At 36.9% G+C, this 14,802-nt stretch overlaps 1 protein-coding gene across 4 annotated transcripts in view; it reads right to left on the reverse strand.

The window, feature by feature from the left end:
• The window catches only part of LOC149795775 (leucine zipper putative tumor suppressor 2 homolog), a 142,908-nt gene that overhangs the window by 95,799 nt on the left and 32,307 nt on the right, over window positions 1-14,802 (reverse strand). The window contains exon 1 of one of the 4 annotated variants that reach the window (XM_089965696.1): window positions 12,669-12,912. The exons of 2 other annotated variants lie outside the window; for them this stretch is intronic. The gene's annotated coding sequence lies outside the window, so the exon portion shown is untranslated. Of the gene's footprint in view, window positions 1-5,813; window positions 5,939-12,668; window positions 12,913-14,802 lie in introns of those variants that run through there. One more of the 4 variants, XM_089965699.1, reaches the window with a different exon arrangement.

Below are 14,802 nucleotides of genomic sequence, written 5' to 3' on the forward strand. Positions count from 1 at the left end.
ATCCTTTTTATACCGCTTACAATTTTAAAAAAATGGAACACACACACACACCAATCTTGTTATGGTTGAAAATGCATGTTAGTGCCAGAAATTTTGATCAACATCATGAATTTCTTATATTTTAATAATAAGAAGTTGTGTATTTAGCTAACTCTGTAAAACAAATTCTCAACACACTGTAAATAACACTATATGAACAAAAAAATGTATTAATTAAAATATTAGTAATACCTAATGGTGGCAAAACTTTAAGAAATAAATACCAACTGAACAAGTTTTGTCACTCTTTTCAGTTTAATCTTTAAATTTTTTTTACCATTAATCATCACAAATGTGACATGTCTTCTATTTGAAGGAGGAAAGTGTCCATCAACCATCAGTTTTGTCTGTGAGCCTTTCCATGAGAACCTAATTAAGTGCCAACTGTTTTGATCTCTGATTTAAAGACATGTTTTATTAAATTGTTACAATAAATTAAAAGTTTCATCTGTTTTACATTTTCACATTTATTATCTTTTGTATCATATCAAAGGGGTGGAAATTCAAGTATCTAATATTAATTAATGATTTATCCAACCCATTTACAAATGAAAAAAAGAGTAACAAGGAAAACTAAGTGAAAGGAAAACTTGCATAAAAAGACTTGTTTCCATCATAGGGTTCATCATAATGAAGCAAGTTTGTACTAAACTCGAAATTCCTGCATGGGTACTCAGAGGTTTGCTCAAGGGATAAGCAGAAATTTCAGTACTACTTGCAATTAAATCAAAGCATTGATACTGCACAAACAGAACAATAAAAATAAAGAGTTTTCAATGTTGTTGTTTCACAAAATAAACTGCAATTGTTTTTTCAAAAAAGAATCTTGTCTTGCTGTGAAGCAACAATACCACTAGAATGTATCCAAATTCACAAGCAAAAAGCAGTGACATAATAGTTTTCACTGGTGTTTCTGTTTCGTCTTGCAGCAATATTTTTCATGACGTCTCAACATTTTACATGTTTAAATATTTTTCATGATGTATGATGTTGCAACATCTATTCATGATGTTTCAATATCTTTTCACGACATTTCAAGATTTTTCATGATGTTTCAATAGTTTTCATGATGTTTCAGATATCGATCATCTTAAAATATAAAGGTAATTCTACATAAAATATAACAACTCCAGAAAAACATTCCCCACCCCTCCCAACCCCCACCCCATTTATCGATATCCATCACTTTCTTAATTTTTTAGAGGTTCCTCTGTAACTCATGCCCTTGCTTAGGCCGGCTGTGGTCAGTGTTTTTGATCACAATGTGCACAAGTGAAACATTCAGGTACAGTGTATTTACAAAATGATATCTTTAGATAACAAGGCACAAATGAGGGGTTGGGTTTTTATTAACCTTCACTTAAAAACACACAAGTGAACATCATTTTGACCCAATATTGGGCATACCCATCATCCCCTTGTTAAAGGGGGATAAAATTCTAACCTTTAAAAAAAACCCAAATAAAACAGGGTCTACTGGGTTTCATAGCAATGAATACAGTGCTTCGGGAAATCAAGAAGATTAAAATACACTAACCTGATAGTGATACTCGTTACAAAAATTCAGATATTTTTTTGAGGAAATGATTCTTGTTAAGCTCGAATATGGCAGGCATTAAATTCCTTTATCTTTCTAATGCTGAGTTTTTTAAGATATCAAGAAAACTTGCATTCTGAACAAGTACAAGAAAATCTTCACTGTGCTACATTACAACCGTAAAGAAAAGTAATGTGTTTAAAAACTCAATAAACTTGCAATTTGTTCATTTCTGTAATAAAAGTGATATTATATTTTGATTTAATCATCAAACAGCTGAGTTGTCATTTTTATTTCTATTTACTGATGTGATTGCTGTTCACCTTTTAATTTATTATTACTTTTAAAACTAGACTGTATCACTTTCTGCTGGGGTTTGATAAGCTGTACATGTTCACGTACTGGTACTTAACACTTTTATTGCTGCAACATTTACTGCCCAATTCATATTCAAGTCTATCCATGTCTATGTTGGAATTAGAACTTGCAAGGCCTATCCGTGTCTATGTTGATATTAGAATTTGCCAGGTCTATTCATGTTTATGTGTGGATTAGCAATGGCCAAGTCTGTCCACATCATTGTTGGAATTAGAACTTGCAAGGCCTATCCGTGTCTATGTTGATATTAGAATTTGCCTGGTCTATTCATGTTTATGTGTGCATTAGCAATGGCCAAGTCTGTCCACATCAATGTTGGAATTAGAACTTGCATGGCTTATCCATGTCTATGCTGGTATTAGAACTTGCCAGGTCTATCCGTCTACGTTGGTATTAGCAATGGCTAAGTCTATCCACATCTATGTTGGTATTAGAGCTTCTATCAATGTCTGTGTTAGGATTAGCAAAGGCCAAGTCTATCCATGTCTATGTTGGTATTAGAACCTGCCAGGTCTGTCCATGTCTATGTTGGTATTAGAACCTGCCAGGTCTGTCCATGTCTATGTTGGTATTAGAACCTGCCAGGTCTGTCCATGTCTATGTTGGTATTAGAACCCGCCAGGTCTGTCCATGTCTATGTTGGTATTAGAACCTGCCAGGTCTGTCCATGTCTATGTTGGTATTAGAACCTGCCAGGTCTGTCCATGTCTATGTTGGTATTAGAACCTGCCAGGTCTGTCCATGTCTATGTTGGTATTAGAACCCGCCAGGTCTGTCCATGTCTATGTTGGTATTAGAACCCGCCAGGTCTGTCCATGTCTATGTTGGTATTAGAACCCGCCAGGTCTGTCCATGTCTATGTTGGTATTAGAACCTACCAGGTCTGTCCATGTCTATGTTGGTATTAGAACCTGCCAGGTCTGTCCATGTCTATGTTGGTATTAGAACCTGCCAGGTCTGTCCATGTCTATGTTGGTATTAGAACCTGCCAGGTCTGTCCATGTCTATGTTGGTATTAGAACCTGCCAGGCCTGTCCATGTCTATGTTGGTAAATTATTAGCAATGGCCACAACACAAAAGCAATCAAATATCTCAGATGCCAATTAATATCCATTTTAAAGCAGCAAATTTGGCAACCAAAATATCCATGGTTTGTGGCCATCTGCCAAGTTGCAATGTGAAATATTTTAGAGGTTTAAGGCACACATAGGGTGGCAAAGATTCAATTTCTTTTGGGTTAAATTCATGATAAAAGGACTACATTTATGCTAACACATCATCCGTCATTAATCAATTTTTAAGCTTGAAAAGAAAATGGTTCCAGAAAGAAAAGTGGAAAATATCATAAATGCTGCTAGACAATAGGTGAACACTAAAATTAAATGAGAGTATGATCTAGAATGTTAATTTTCATAGCAGAGTATGATCTAGAATGGAAAATTTCATAGCAGAGCATGATCTAGAATGGAAAATTTCATAGCAGATCATGATCTAGAATGGAAAATTTCATAGCAGAGTATGATCTAGAATGGAAAATTTCATAGCAGAGCATGATCTAGAATGGAAAATTTCATAGCAGATCATGATCTAGAATGGAAAATTTCATAGCAGAGCATGATCTAGAATGGAAAATTTCATAGCAGAGAATGATCTAGAATGGAAAATTTCGTAGCAGAGTATGATCTAGAATGGAAAATTTCATAGCAGAGTATGATCTAGAATAGAAAATTTCAAAGTAGAGCAACTTGTTTCAGGTGAATTAGATATTCAAACATATTAATGTTTGCGCAAGTTACTAAAGCACTTTATAAAATTCCTTTTTATAACAATGCAAGTGGCAAATGAAAATGATAGAACAGTGCAGAACATGTCAAAGAAGCAAAACTGTCAAAGCAAATTAGACTATCTTGTACTAGTTCTCTACTCTCCTTTATCCTTTTCTTCTTGTGCATTTTCCTAATTTAAAGGATAGACATAGTGACCCCACCCCCCACCCCAGGGTCCTTGGCACCCTAGGTCCAAATGAAAACTGCAGAGACTTGGTCAGTGGTTCCCAACCCCCAGGTCACAACTCAAATCAGAGTTGCAAGGACATTCTTGAGGGATTTTTTTTAGGGTAGCAAAACTTATCAAAATGTGGAAGTGAGGTCATGAGGCTCAGAAATAAAATAATTTTATATGGTCATGGCAAAAGAAAAGTTGTGAACTACTGACAAAGATCTTCAGTTTCATAATGTCCCAGCAGATCTACGTATATGCTGTTTGTTAAAAGAAATCAGTACAACAAAACAACATAGGCCATGATCTGCCAGTGCATGGTGAGATGGGAAATCAGGGTCTATGTTGTTTGCAGTTGTACTTAACTTATAAGCAAACACACATAGTAAATTATTAAAATGTAGGCAGAAAAAAGCACAAGTAGAGACAAAGAAAATACTGACTTCCATTTCAAATGCAAAGTGCCAGGGACTAAACAAAACCTAATTGCAAGTAATAGGAGCTCATCTTTCCAAGTTTCCATGTTTCAATCACTCTGGCATTTCAAAAATCCTATACTTCTTTTCTCTTCCTCATTACTAATGCATGCATCAAAGACCAATAATTGGAGCAGCCTAAAAGCTGATAAATTAGTTTCCCCATGGGATTTTAAACAACTTGTGTCTAGAAAATCTATACACTTATAATCTGATTAAACATAATCCCCCATTGCCTTTCATCAATTGAAATGAATACATTAAGTGTTTCTTTGTAACATATTTTCTACATGTCTAACTTCTGCAACTGAAAGTGAGATCTCTCAAATAAAGTTTGTAGTTAATGAATTTAAATATCACAAAATTAACAAAATGACCAAGTTTTACTGAGAAACTAAATTTGCTATAATCTTAAACATTATTGCAATCTCTCAAAATATAATCATGATCTACAACATTGAATAAGTATTTCTAATTACATCTGACGGCAAAAACTGTATTGCATAACAAGTTTTGGGTTGTGATTGGTAGTTTGGATTTTAATGATACTTTCAGTATTTTTGGGCAACATGTTGCTCAGAAAATGGGAGTTAAGTGCCTCCTGCAAGGACACACTGAGGCAGACAACAGAATCTGACCTGACCAAATATCAAACCCAGAAGTTCTGATTTTACATGTCTGATGCTCCGCCAAATGAACTACCACAGCTTCATGTTCCTCATGCTGAGACTCTTGGCACCATGTTCACTAGAAATAACTTTCTTGGCATTACGTTCGTGGGAAATAACTTTCCTGGCATGAAGTGATAACTCTAATTTTCAGGAAATCAAATTTGAGAATTCAGTGACTCAATTCAACTATATTTTCTTTTTTCTGAATGGATTTTTTTAAAAGCAAAACAATTACAGTCACATAACTTAAAAGGCTTATAACGTTAACTTGGTTTAACACAAGCATACATTTATGGATCAGGGGCATAGACCTTGACGGTCTGATGCACAAAAAATCCAAACCAAGATTAATTAGAATACAAACTTTTATGTGAGTAGGAAATAAGAAACTCCCATGTTCACAGAGCCTGTCTTTGTTGTTCTATGAAAAGACATGTTCCGTAAATATGACAATTTAAAGATAGGAAACATGGCTCATCAATCACCTATGCAACCTCAAGGTACAAAGGATATAAACCAGATGCAAGCTGTAAAATGACTATGTTGAAAAAAATGAAACACACAGGTGATACAAAATGCACAGGTGATAAACAAACTTCATAGCCACCCCATAGACACACACAGACACACATACAGACACACACACAAACACACAGACAAATATCTATATAATAATCATTCCACTCCATTCATAAAGTTTGAAATGAAATTACCTTTGATGCAATCGACTTCACACCTGTCAATATCCTTTCCGTAAAACTGTTATTTACAAAATCCTGATCTGATTTCAGGCATTAATTTCAGATGAATTACAGCCTGTTGCACATAACTTTCCATCCCACAGAGAACTGAGTCCCTCACACTGTCATTGTCAACACATCTATATGAGTTCACCTCTTTCTGTATGAACAGGGGTCTAGCTAACATTACCTCTCTGTTTATTTGGCAATTGATCTTAAAAGCTTAGTCCCATATAAAAGAGGAATACATCACAGTCCTCATTATGTCACACCCAAGGAATGCATTGACTGCTACTGAATGACTGGTCTAGATTTAACTCTTACAACATAGCTATTTTTAACTGGAATCAAATTTCCATGCTTATTCTTTATCTAGACAAACCTTTTTAATGGATGATTAATAGATGGCACTGATAAAGATGAAGACAGTGACTGTATTCAGGGGAGGATTAAGGCTCACTGGTGCCCTAAGCACTGACAAATCTTTGTGCCCCCCTCCTTTCCATGTACAAATGGGAAGATAACCCTAGGGTGCACCATGATCAAGAAACAGAACATTATGATCAATCTGCACTAGTTTTATCAATTTTTTCTACAAATCTTCATTCGTTTTTTTTTTCTCTTCACCCTTTTCTCAACTTTGTGGTGCCCCCTTTGGCCCTGGTGCCCTAAGCACGTGCTTAGTCTGCTTAATGGTTAATACGCCCCTGACTGTATCAACTGTGTTAGTTGGATTAGTGATAAAAAGTTCATGAATTCTGATACAACAGGCCACCTCATCTAGCAACAAGAGTACCACCAAAACAGCACAAAATAAGCCTCTCGTAACTTTTTCCCTACTCATGACCTTCACCTATGAGCTTGGGGTTAAACAGTGCATAATAAGGTGTGGAACTGGGTCAAGTTTCCTTAAAATATCTGAAGAAGTTAAAACGATACAGCGATAGTAAGAAAGCAACGGATCACTTAAACTATTGCTTGTTATGACTATCACGTTATGGCAGAGTGTATGATTGTGAATACACGAGAGATTTTCCAGTCAAGATGTATCACAGAGTCATGTTTCATTTAAAACAAATTCATTGGTTCAAAAATTTTACCTGTGTGCATGGATAAAAGTCATTTATTCATGGCCCGCTCTCATCGACTAGTGGTTAGAGCAGGGGTCTCAACACGCAGCCAGTATACTGTAACCCGCAAAATGACTCGCATCGCAAGGTGTCATGACATAAAAAAAAGTGGTGTCGCCCTTGGGTCATTGAAAATGCTTTTATGTGGCCCTCAGGGTGGTTTGTGTTTGAGACCATTGTGTGTCTGCCTTAAATGCAGAAGGTCGTAGGTTAAAATCCCAGGAGTTATACCAAAATGTTAAGACTTATAAAATGGGACAAACCGTTGCCTTGCTAGGCATTCAACAATAAGAGGTTAGCATTAGGACTGATCGGTCTGGTGTCTAGATATGTCACAGGGTGGGACATCATATTACATGTCTGCAACATGATACCCCAGTGCTAGACATCACTACCAACTGCCACACTGCTGACATCATAGCGATATAACTGAATTACTGTTAAAGCTATCTTAAAATCCAAGTCACACACACATACTTATTTGTATTTTCCCTTGTTATGTCCTTGACCATGATGCGGGAGGCATGGCAATGATGTGACACTGTCAGATCATGATATAAAACAGGTTAAAGTTTCATTAAAATGTTTATATTGGTGCAAATGTTGGGACAAGGTTACTAGTCCAATCTTTTTTTTCGCTTCCTGTGACCTTCAGGCAGGGTATGGCTATGGTTAGCTAGATTCATTAGTCCCAAACCAATGGAAGGCTTTTGGGTTTGATCCCATCTGTTCATTAAATAATGCAAATTTGTCTGCAACCTATTGGCCTATATTTTTAGAAACTTGCATGCAGCTTTCAAATTACAGTCAGATTTTTATCCAAATGGTAAGAATATTTCCATATCAATCCTACATCTGACAAGGATACATCCAGAATGAATAACACAAACCTACCTCCTGCTGCCATTTCAAATTTCATGGCTACATGTACAGCTGTTCCATAGCAACCAATCCGATGTGACTTTCACTTAAAGCATCCCTAGCTGGGTTTTGTCAAACAAAATTTTCAAATGAGCGGAAGTCATATCTGATTGGCTGCTTATGGAACAGCCATATGTAGCCACAAAACATGAATGGCCACAGAATGAAGGATAGGGTTATTGAACCTGGATTTACAAGTTGTTTTTGTGAAAATGTCATGCTGTTATGACCATCCATTGAAGAGGAGGCCACCAATATGACCCTGATGACCTCACATCAGCACCATTTTATTTTACCACCAACTGGACATCATAAGAAGTCTTTTAGTGAAAACCCCATATTGATATGGCTAGTCATTCTGGAACAGTTGAAATAGCAAGATTCTCAAGATGGCCATACTGTACATCTGTGCAGCACCATTTTAACTTAGGACAAACTTGACCATGGGATGATTGCACCATTGGGAATAAACAGTTTATTAGGACTAATAATAAGCAGCATAAACAGCACAGACAATATATCTCCTGATACAAGATGTGAAGGTGGATCTGGGTCTATGTTGTTTGCAGTTGGACCTGACTTTTATAAACAAATATTAATGGAACTCCATTTTGGTTAAATTTACATCCAGAGCTTAGCTGGACAACAGTTTTAACTTAATGGTTAAACAGATCTTACATTCTGCAGTTCCTCCACCATTCTATGTTTCATGACATAGTCATTTTACAGCCTTGTCACAGACGTCACATGAGAGAAAGAAAGAAAAAGTTTTTGGGACATAGTGTCAGGCAAGCATGGAGCCACAGGCCAGAGTAGCTCAGTTGGAAGAACATTAGACTCTTAATACAAGGGTCATGGGTTTGGTACCCACCCAGACCCCCAGGTTGGCTACTGTGTCCTTGGGAAAAGGCACATGGTTCCCATTTCATCAGCATTATAACAGATATATACAACACAAGCATTGGCAACTCCTTGTCAGGTCTTTTGTTATTAAAATATCTTGGTAACATCACATGGCGCTGCTTGATTAAACGAGCCCACAATCAGTACAGCAATACTGCCAATCTACCCCAAAAATACACGTCATCAAATTGCATCTCAACATGCCATTTGTTTTTATTATTCTGTGATATCTCTTGAATAGAACATCAACATATTAACACAGAAATACAAATGGTATTATATCTTTTCTTAGAAATTTCATATCACCATTAATCAGTTCATTTACATATGAATATATTCATTTATATATGAATAGCAACCCACTTGACTGAACCACACGAGTGGTTCATTTGCCTATTCCTGTACTGTACAAGTCTCTGGCATGATACAGCCACAAATGTACTAAAAGTGCAGTTAAAAGTCAACAAAAACTCCAAACAAACAAGAAAAAAGCATGTTGTTTTGTTTTTGGTTTTGGGGTGGGTTTTTATAACATGTGTCTGTCAAATCATTGAAGTCAACAAATCTACAACATTATAAATGTGATGACCAATTTTCTTCGTCCATGGATGCTTAGAATCAAATAAAAAGCCAAATGTCTGTCTTGCATTAGGGCCTAAATAGTTTTTGTTGTGCTCATTTCACAGCTGTTGCAAATGCTATTAAATGACCCACTGATTAGATATATAGGCACATGCTGGGGAAACTTCCCAAACCATTCCTTATAAATCCAAAAAACCTAGCAACCTGTGTGAAAACTGAATTTTAAAAAAAGCTTATCATCAAGGACAGCTAATTGTCAACCAGACAAACTAAACAATTTCTTGAATTAACAACAGAGCTGGTCCAATAAGTATATAAAATACAGGAAACCATATGTGAATTAATTCGGAAAGTGAAAATGACATCTTTGCTATTTTGAACTATGACCCCCCCAAAAAAAATATATTTTAGCATACAAATCAGTAATGAAACTGAAGTTACCATGCAGATCAGTTAACTCATTAACCCCTGGAGATTTTTGTCATTTTTGCCTGAAATGCAAGTAGGAAACACATTTTGGGAGCTATTTCTGAATACATGTATATCCTAGTACATCGACTTCAAGAGATTTCCTATTAGCCTAATGCCTAGTTGTGTTAGAAACATCATTTTTCACTGGCTTTTTTTGCTCACACATGAGCAGATGGGTAAAAGTTGGAGTTTTGGGGGTTTTTTTTGCTTAATGGACCCATCATTTTCGTATCAAGACCACTCTTTATTCCAAATGCCCATCTTATCCTACTTTTTGCAAAGGTTCATCCGTCTGTGTGCAGTTCAGACCGGTCTGCCTTAGATCTGAGGACAAAGAGTCTAAAATCCGGACACAGGATTTCTCTCTGTATTTTGTAGTGCAAACAGAACGTCCAGATTATTTGGTATCACTGTAGAACTACATCTGTCTACCTTTCTATAATACCACCCACTTTAGTGTATCTTACATGACCTTGACACTATAGAGCTCAGCAGTAGGCTACTACCCCTTGCCACATAAACATGGTGCCAGAGGTTAATGAGTTAAGAAACTGAAATGCAGTACCATATATACTCGCTTAAGAAACAAATCCAACTGCAAACTGCTCAGACCCATTTCTGCCAGTTCATTATGTGATGGCAGATCTGGGTCTATGCAGTTTTGTTAGGCATATTGATCTGCAGGTGCATTAAGCTACGGCATATCAGGACCTAACTGTCTGCACTCTGCCTCGACTTATAAGCAACTACATATGGTAGGTCATCATGATGCTGGTATAACTTGACCTAATTTAAAATTTGGCATTGGTTCAAATAATGTGGAAATATACTCCTACTTTTTTCTAAGTTCACTATGTTCCACTCTCATGAAACAATATTACCATATATACTCACTTACAAGTCAAAATGCAAACAACAAAGATCCTGATCATGCCATATCATTATACACATGTAGATCAGGGTCTACACTGTTAGTTCTACTGATTGTTCCTAACAAACAGCACAGACCCAGATCTACCAGTGCAGGATGCAACAAGTTTTCAAGTTTAACAAATGCACTTTACAAAAATTTTAAAAGAAGGATTTGACGGTGATGTAATACAGCATTCATCATCTGTGGACTACACACCAGACAGTGTTGTTGTAGGTTTCCTAAAATTTTGACATCTCTAGCCATGTATATCCATTCACCTGCTGAAAAATGGCGCTAAACCCCAAACAACTACAGCAGTGTAGCATTTATATTGAACTTTCAGGGACATAATATTTACCTCTCTAGCACTATAATGACAAAGTCATGTTGAGGAGTTAAACTTGGTGGGATACTGAAAGTTAGGGTGTGAGAACAGTAGCCTGGGCTCAACTGTAAGTGCAACATTGCAGCTGGATTAAACTGACTAGAAACAAAAACAACAATGACTCAAATTTAGTAGCAGCAACTTCAGAAACAAGATCAATTTTCATGCAGGAGTCTAGTGAGTTATCTGAACTCCATACATATCACTTTCTTGCATGTGGACTCCTAAAACTCCTGATTACTTAGATATGTCAAGACAGCCTGCAGTCTGGCTTCAAAGATTAGGCCTAACATGTAGCACCAAAAGAGGGAGACCAGCTGGAGAACTTCTCTACACAAGGCATATCCTTCAGTAAACATCCATCTTGGGCTCCATGCAACCTCTGACCCCACTCTTCCCAGGTCTTATCAGATTGATGCTTCCATGTTTCCCAAGGTACCAACTCTACAGGGGGGTACACTTGTTTACCTCACTGCAAATCTACACACGGTCCTGATTACTTCATTAGTGAAACGGATAACATTGACAGGAGTGATTTAAGATTTACCAAATGTACCCTAATCATTTCAGTCAAAACATGTACTCTAAAAACAGTAGACCTTTGAGAACTCTGGGCTGTAGCCCTACATTTATTCTGGTCTTCAATTGTTTACACATGTTAGTCATAGAAACACAATTAGATCTATTATGGTAATGATGAGTGCATCACAAAGACACACACACACTCACATAAATTTAACCTACAGGTCTGATTATATCCCTTGTATTTTCAAACTATTTGATGGCCAAAATTTACAAAAATAATGGTTCCGTTTACCAAAGAAAAAAAAAGAACTCAACTTTTACCCTTCTGCTCATGTGCGAGCCAAATAGCTGATGAAAAACTATGTTTCTAACACAACTAGGCAGTATGTTATTGAAAGATCACCTATGATTTGGTGTTTTAGGATCTATTTAGAAATAGCTTTCAAAATGTGTTTCCTACTCGATTTTCAGGCAAAAGTGGCAGAAACCTCCAGGGTCATTTTTATTTGGTACAGATCAATAAAAAAGAGTAATCCCTTCATAGTATGTCCCAGCTGTATAGACCAGTATCGAGTAATCCTTTTATAGTCTCCCAGGGATATACACCAGTATTGAAAAATCCCTTCATGGTGTGTCCCACCTATATATATTGCATGCAAATTGTACTCTGATTTGGTATCATTTTGAAAATTTTGACACCATACATTGACAATGCTTATGCCATTGCCATGGTTTCATTTTTGTTTTTTTACACAGCAACACACATAGGGCTGAGACACTGTAAGTAAAGTGGCTTGCCCAAGGACACACCACAGTAATCAACCCAAGCTGTTCCGATGGAAGGATCTGAACATGGGCATGTTTGGTTGCAAGTCTGGAATGCTAACCACAAAGTCGACAAGACTTCTTGTGGCTGCCACCAATGCACTAGAATGCATCATATAGATACTGCCTATCTCGTTATCTGCTAATGTGGGCATTTGAGACAAAAAGCTTACCTCAATCCTGAAGAGCAAGCATGATGATTATCCTTAATCCTTCGGAATAAAAAAGGAACATTGTCCTTACTGGCAGACAATATGTTATATCAGCATGTTCTGTACATTAACTTTATAGCTAAAAAAGACTACAGTGGGCCTAAATAAACTCCTGGCTTGCTGACACCTCTGATTACCCTGATCCAATTTAGTCAGAATCAATCTCAATTTTCTCTCTCAAGAAGGATTAAAAGGGGATTATTGTCACACTGCCTCCTGATCAGTTCCCCTCCACAGCTGATAAAGCACTGAATTATTTCTTGATAACTGTGTTTTTCAGTGAAGGTAATTTGACCTTGTGCCACAGCATATGGGAGCAAGACTACCAAATGTACCCATATAAATAGACAATGGGTTGAAAATTAAATTTTACACCAAATTCTGGTTTGGTAAGTTAGGGCAGAATGACACATAACAGATAAACAACACCATACACATCCAGAAGTATAATTTTCTTTGTAGTCACAAGTCTGTCATGCTAACCACCAAGCAACTGTGGCCTATATTAATGACCTTACAACATACAGGTCTGTGCACTGGGCTTATTATACATACCCATCCCTGCAGTTGTAATTCTAATCAAAAAGCTATGCTCAATCTTTATTAAGATGGCTACTATGACTTTGTGCATGGTAATCATAACCTCCAATCAACCCACATATAATTTAAGACCTCTAATTTTAAATCCTTTATCATATCAATTCCTACTCAGCCGTTAGGCACAATACTGATAACCAGTTTTGCACAATGAGTGTGAGCTACAAGATTTCCCCCACAAATTGTGGTCCTGTGTCCCCCATATATTGACCCTGTGTAACTCATAAACATGCTTTCTTCTGAGAAAAAATGGAAATGTATGGTTATAGCTTTTCATTTGTGGATATCCATCCATGCCTCTGGTGGAAATTCCATGCCTCTGCTGGAAATTCCATGCCTCTGGTGGAGCTAGTAATGGCCAAGGTCATCATGGCAATAAAAACTGATGGCAGTACATACCATATATACTCAGGTATAAGCCCATTTGCATATAAGCCAACCCCCCAAACTGAACGGGTATAAACACTAAATAAGGCAAGACCCACATATAAGCCGACCCTCAACTCTGAGAAATCACAAGATAAACAAGGTAAGTTCTAATGCATTTATTTAGATAAGCTTATATTTTAAAAAAATCACACACATACTTATCTCAGGGTTGGCATGCATGATTATTAAAATGAAATGGTATAAATGGTACAAACTTGTTTGAAAAGTAATATATTTAATTTTCTGTTTTCTTATTGTTTCTGCTTAATCTAGATTTGTATATACTTTGTCTTAGGACACAGAGAAAATTATTTTGCTACACTGTCTACAGTGTGGCAGTTTATAGTAATGTCTAGCACTGGGGCATCATGCCGCAGACATGTAGCATGATGTCCCACCCAGTCACATTATCCTGACACCAGGTAAACCAGTCCTAACACTAACCTCTTAATGCTGAGTGCCAAGTGAGGCAGCTGTTAGTACCATTTTTGTAAGTCTTTGGTATGACTTGGCTGGGGTTCAAACCCACAACCTCCCACTTCCAAGGCAGATGCTCTAACCACTAGGCCAAAATGTTGGTAGATAAAATGAGAGCAAATCCAAATGGGAAATTCCAAGGTGCAGCTTATTTCAGGTTAACCAGATCTTCCAACACATTGATGTTTTCACGAATTACAGGAGCACATGATAAAACTTTTAATGCAATGATACAACTGTTGAATGAAAATATGACAGTACAGCGCACACCAGACAGTTAAAGTGGCAAATTGGTGGAAGCAAGTATTTCATTTTTATAGCACCCTTACTGCATTATGTGCTATTATTTTCCTTTGTTCCTCAAAAATGTTGTGTTCCCACAAATTTAGAGCATGGAGGGCAGTGTCCACTGCTCTTGGGATTCTACATGCAGCACTGTTGATAGCCACTACACTGCAATTCCCTGAGATACGTAAACTGCAATGTACGTACACCTGCTGATACGCAAATAAACCACTTAGTCTAAGCTTCCTGTTTTTGCAATCTTTGAATTAAGTGCACCTGCAGTATATAGTTCCACTTCCCTCATGTA

Source organism: Sinohyriopsis cumingii, chromosome 7, assembly GCF_028554795.1.
Source record: "Sinohyriopsis cumingii isolate HCF-2022 chromosome 7, ASM2855479v2, whole genome shotgun sequence".
In the NCBI taxonomy this organism is placed as follows: Eukaryota; Metazoa; Mollusca; class Bivalvia; order Unionida; family Unionidae; genus Sinohyriopsis; species Sinohyriopsis cumingii.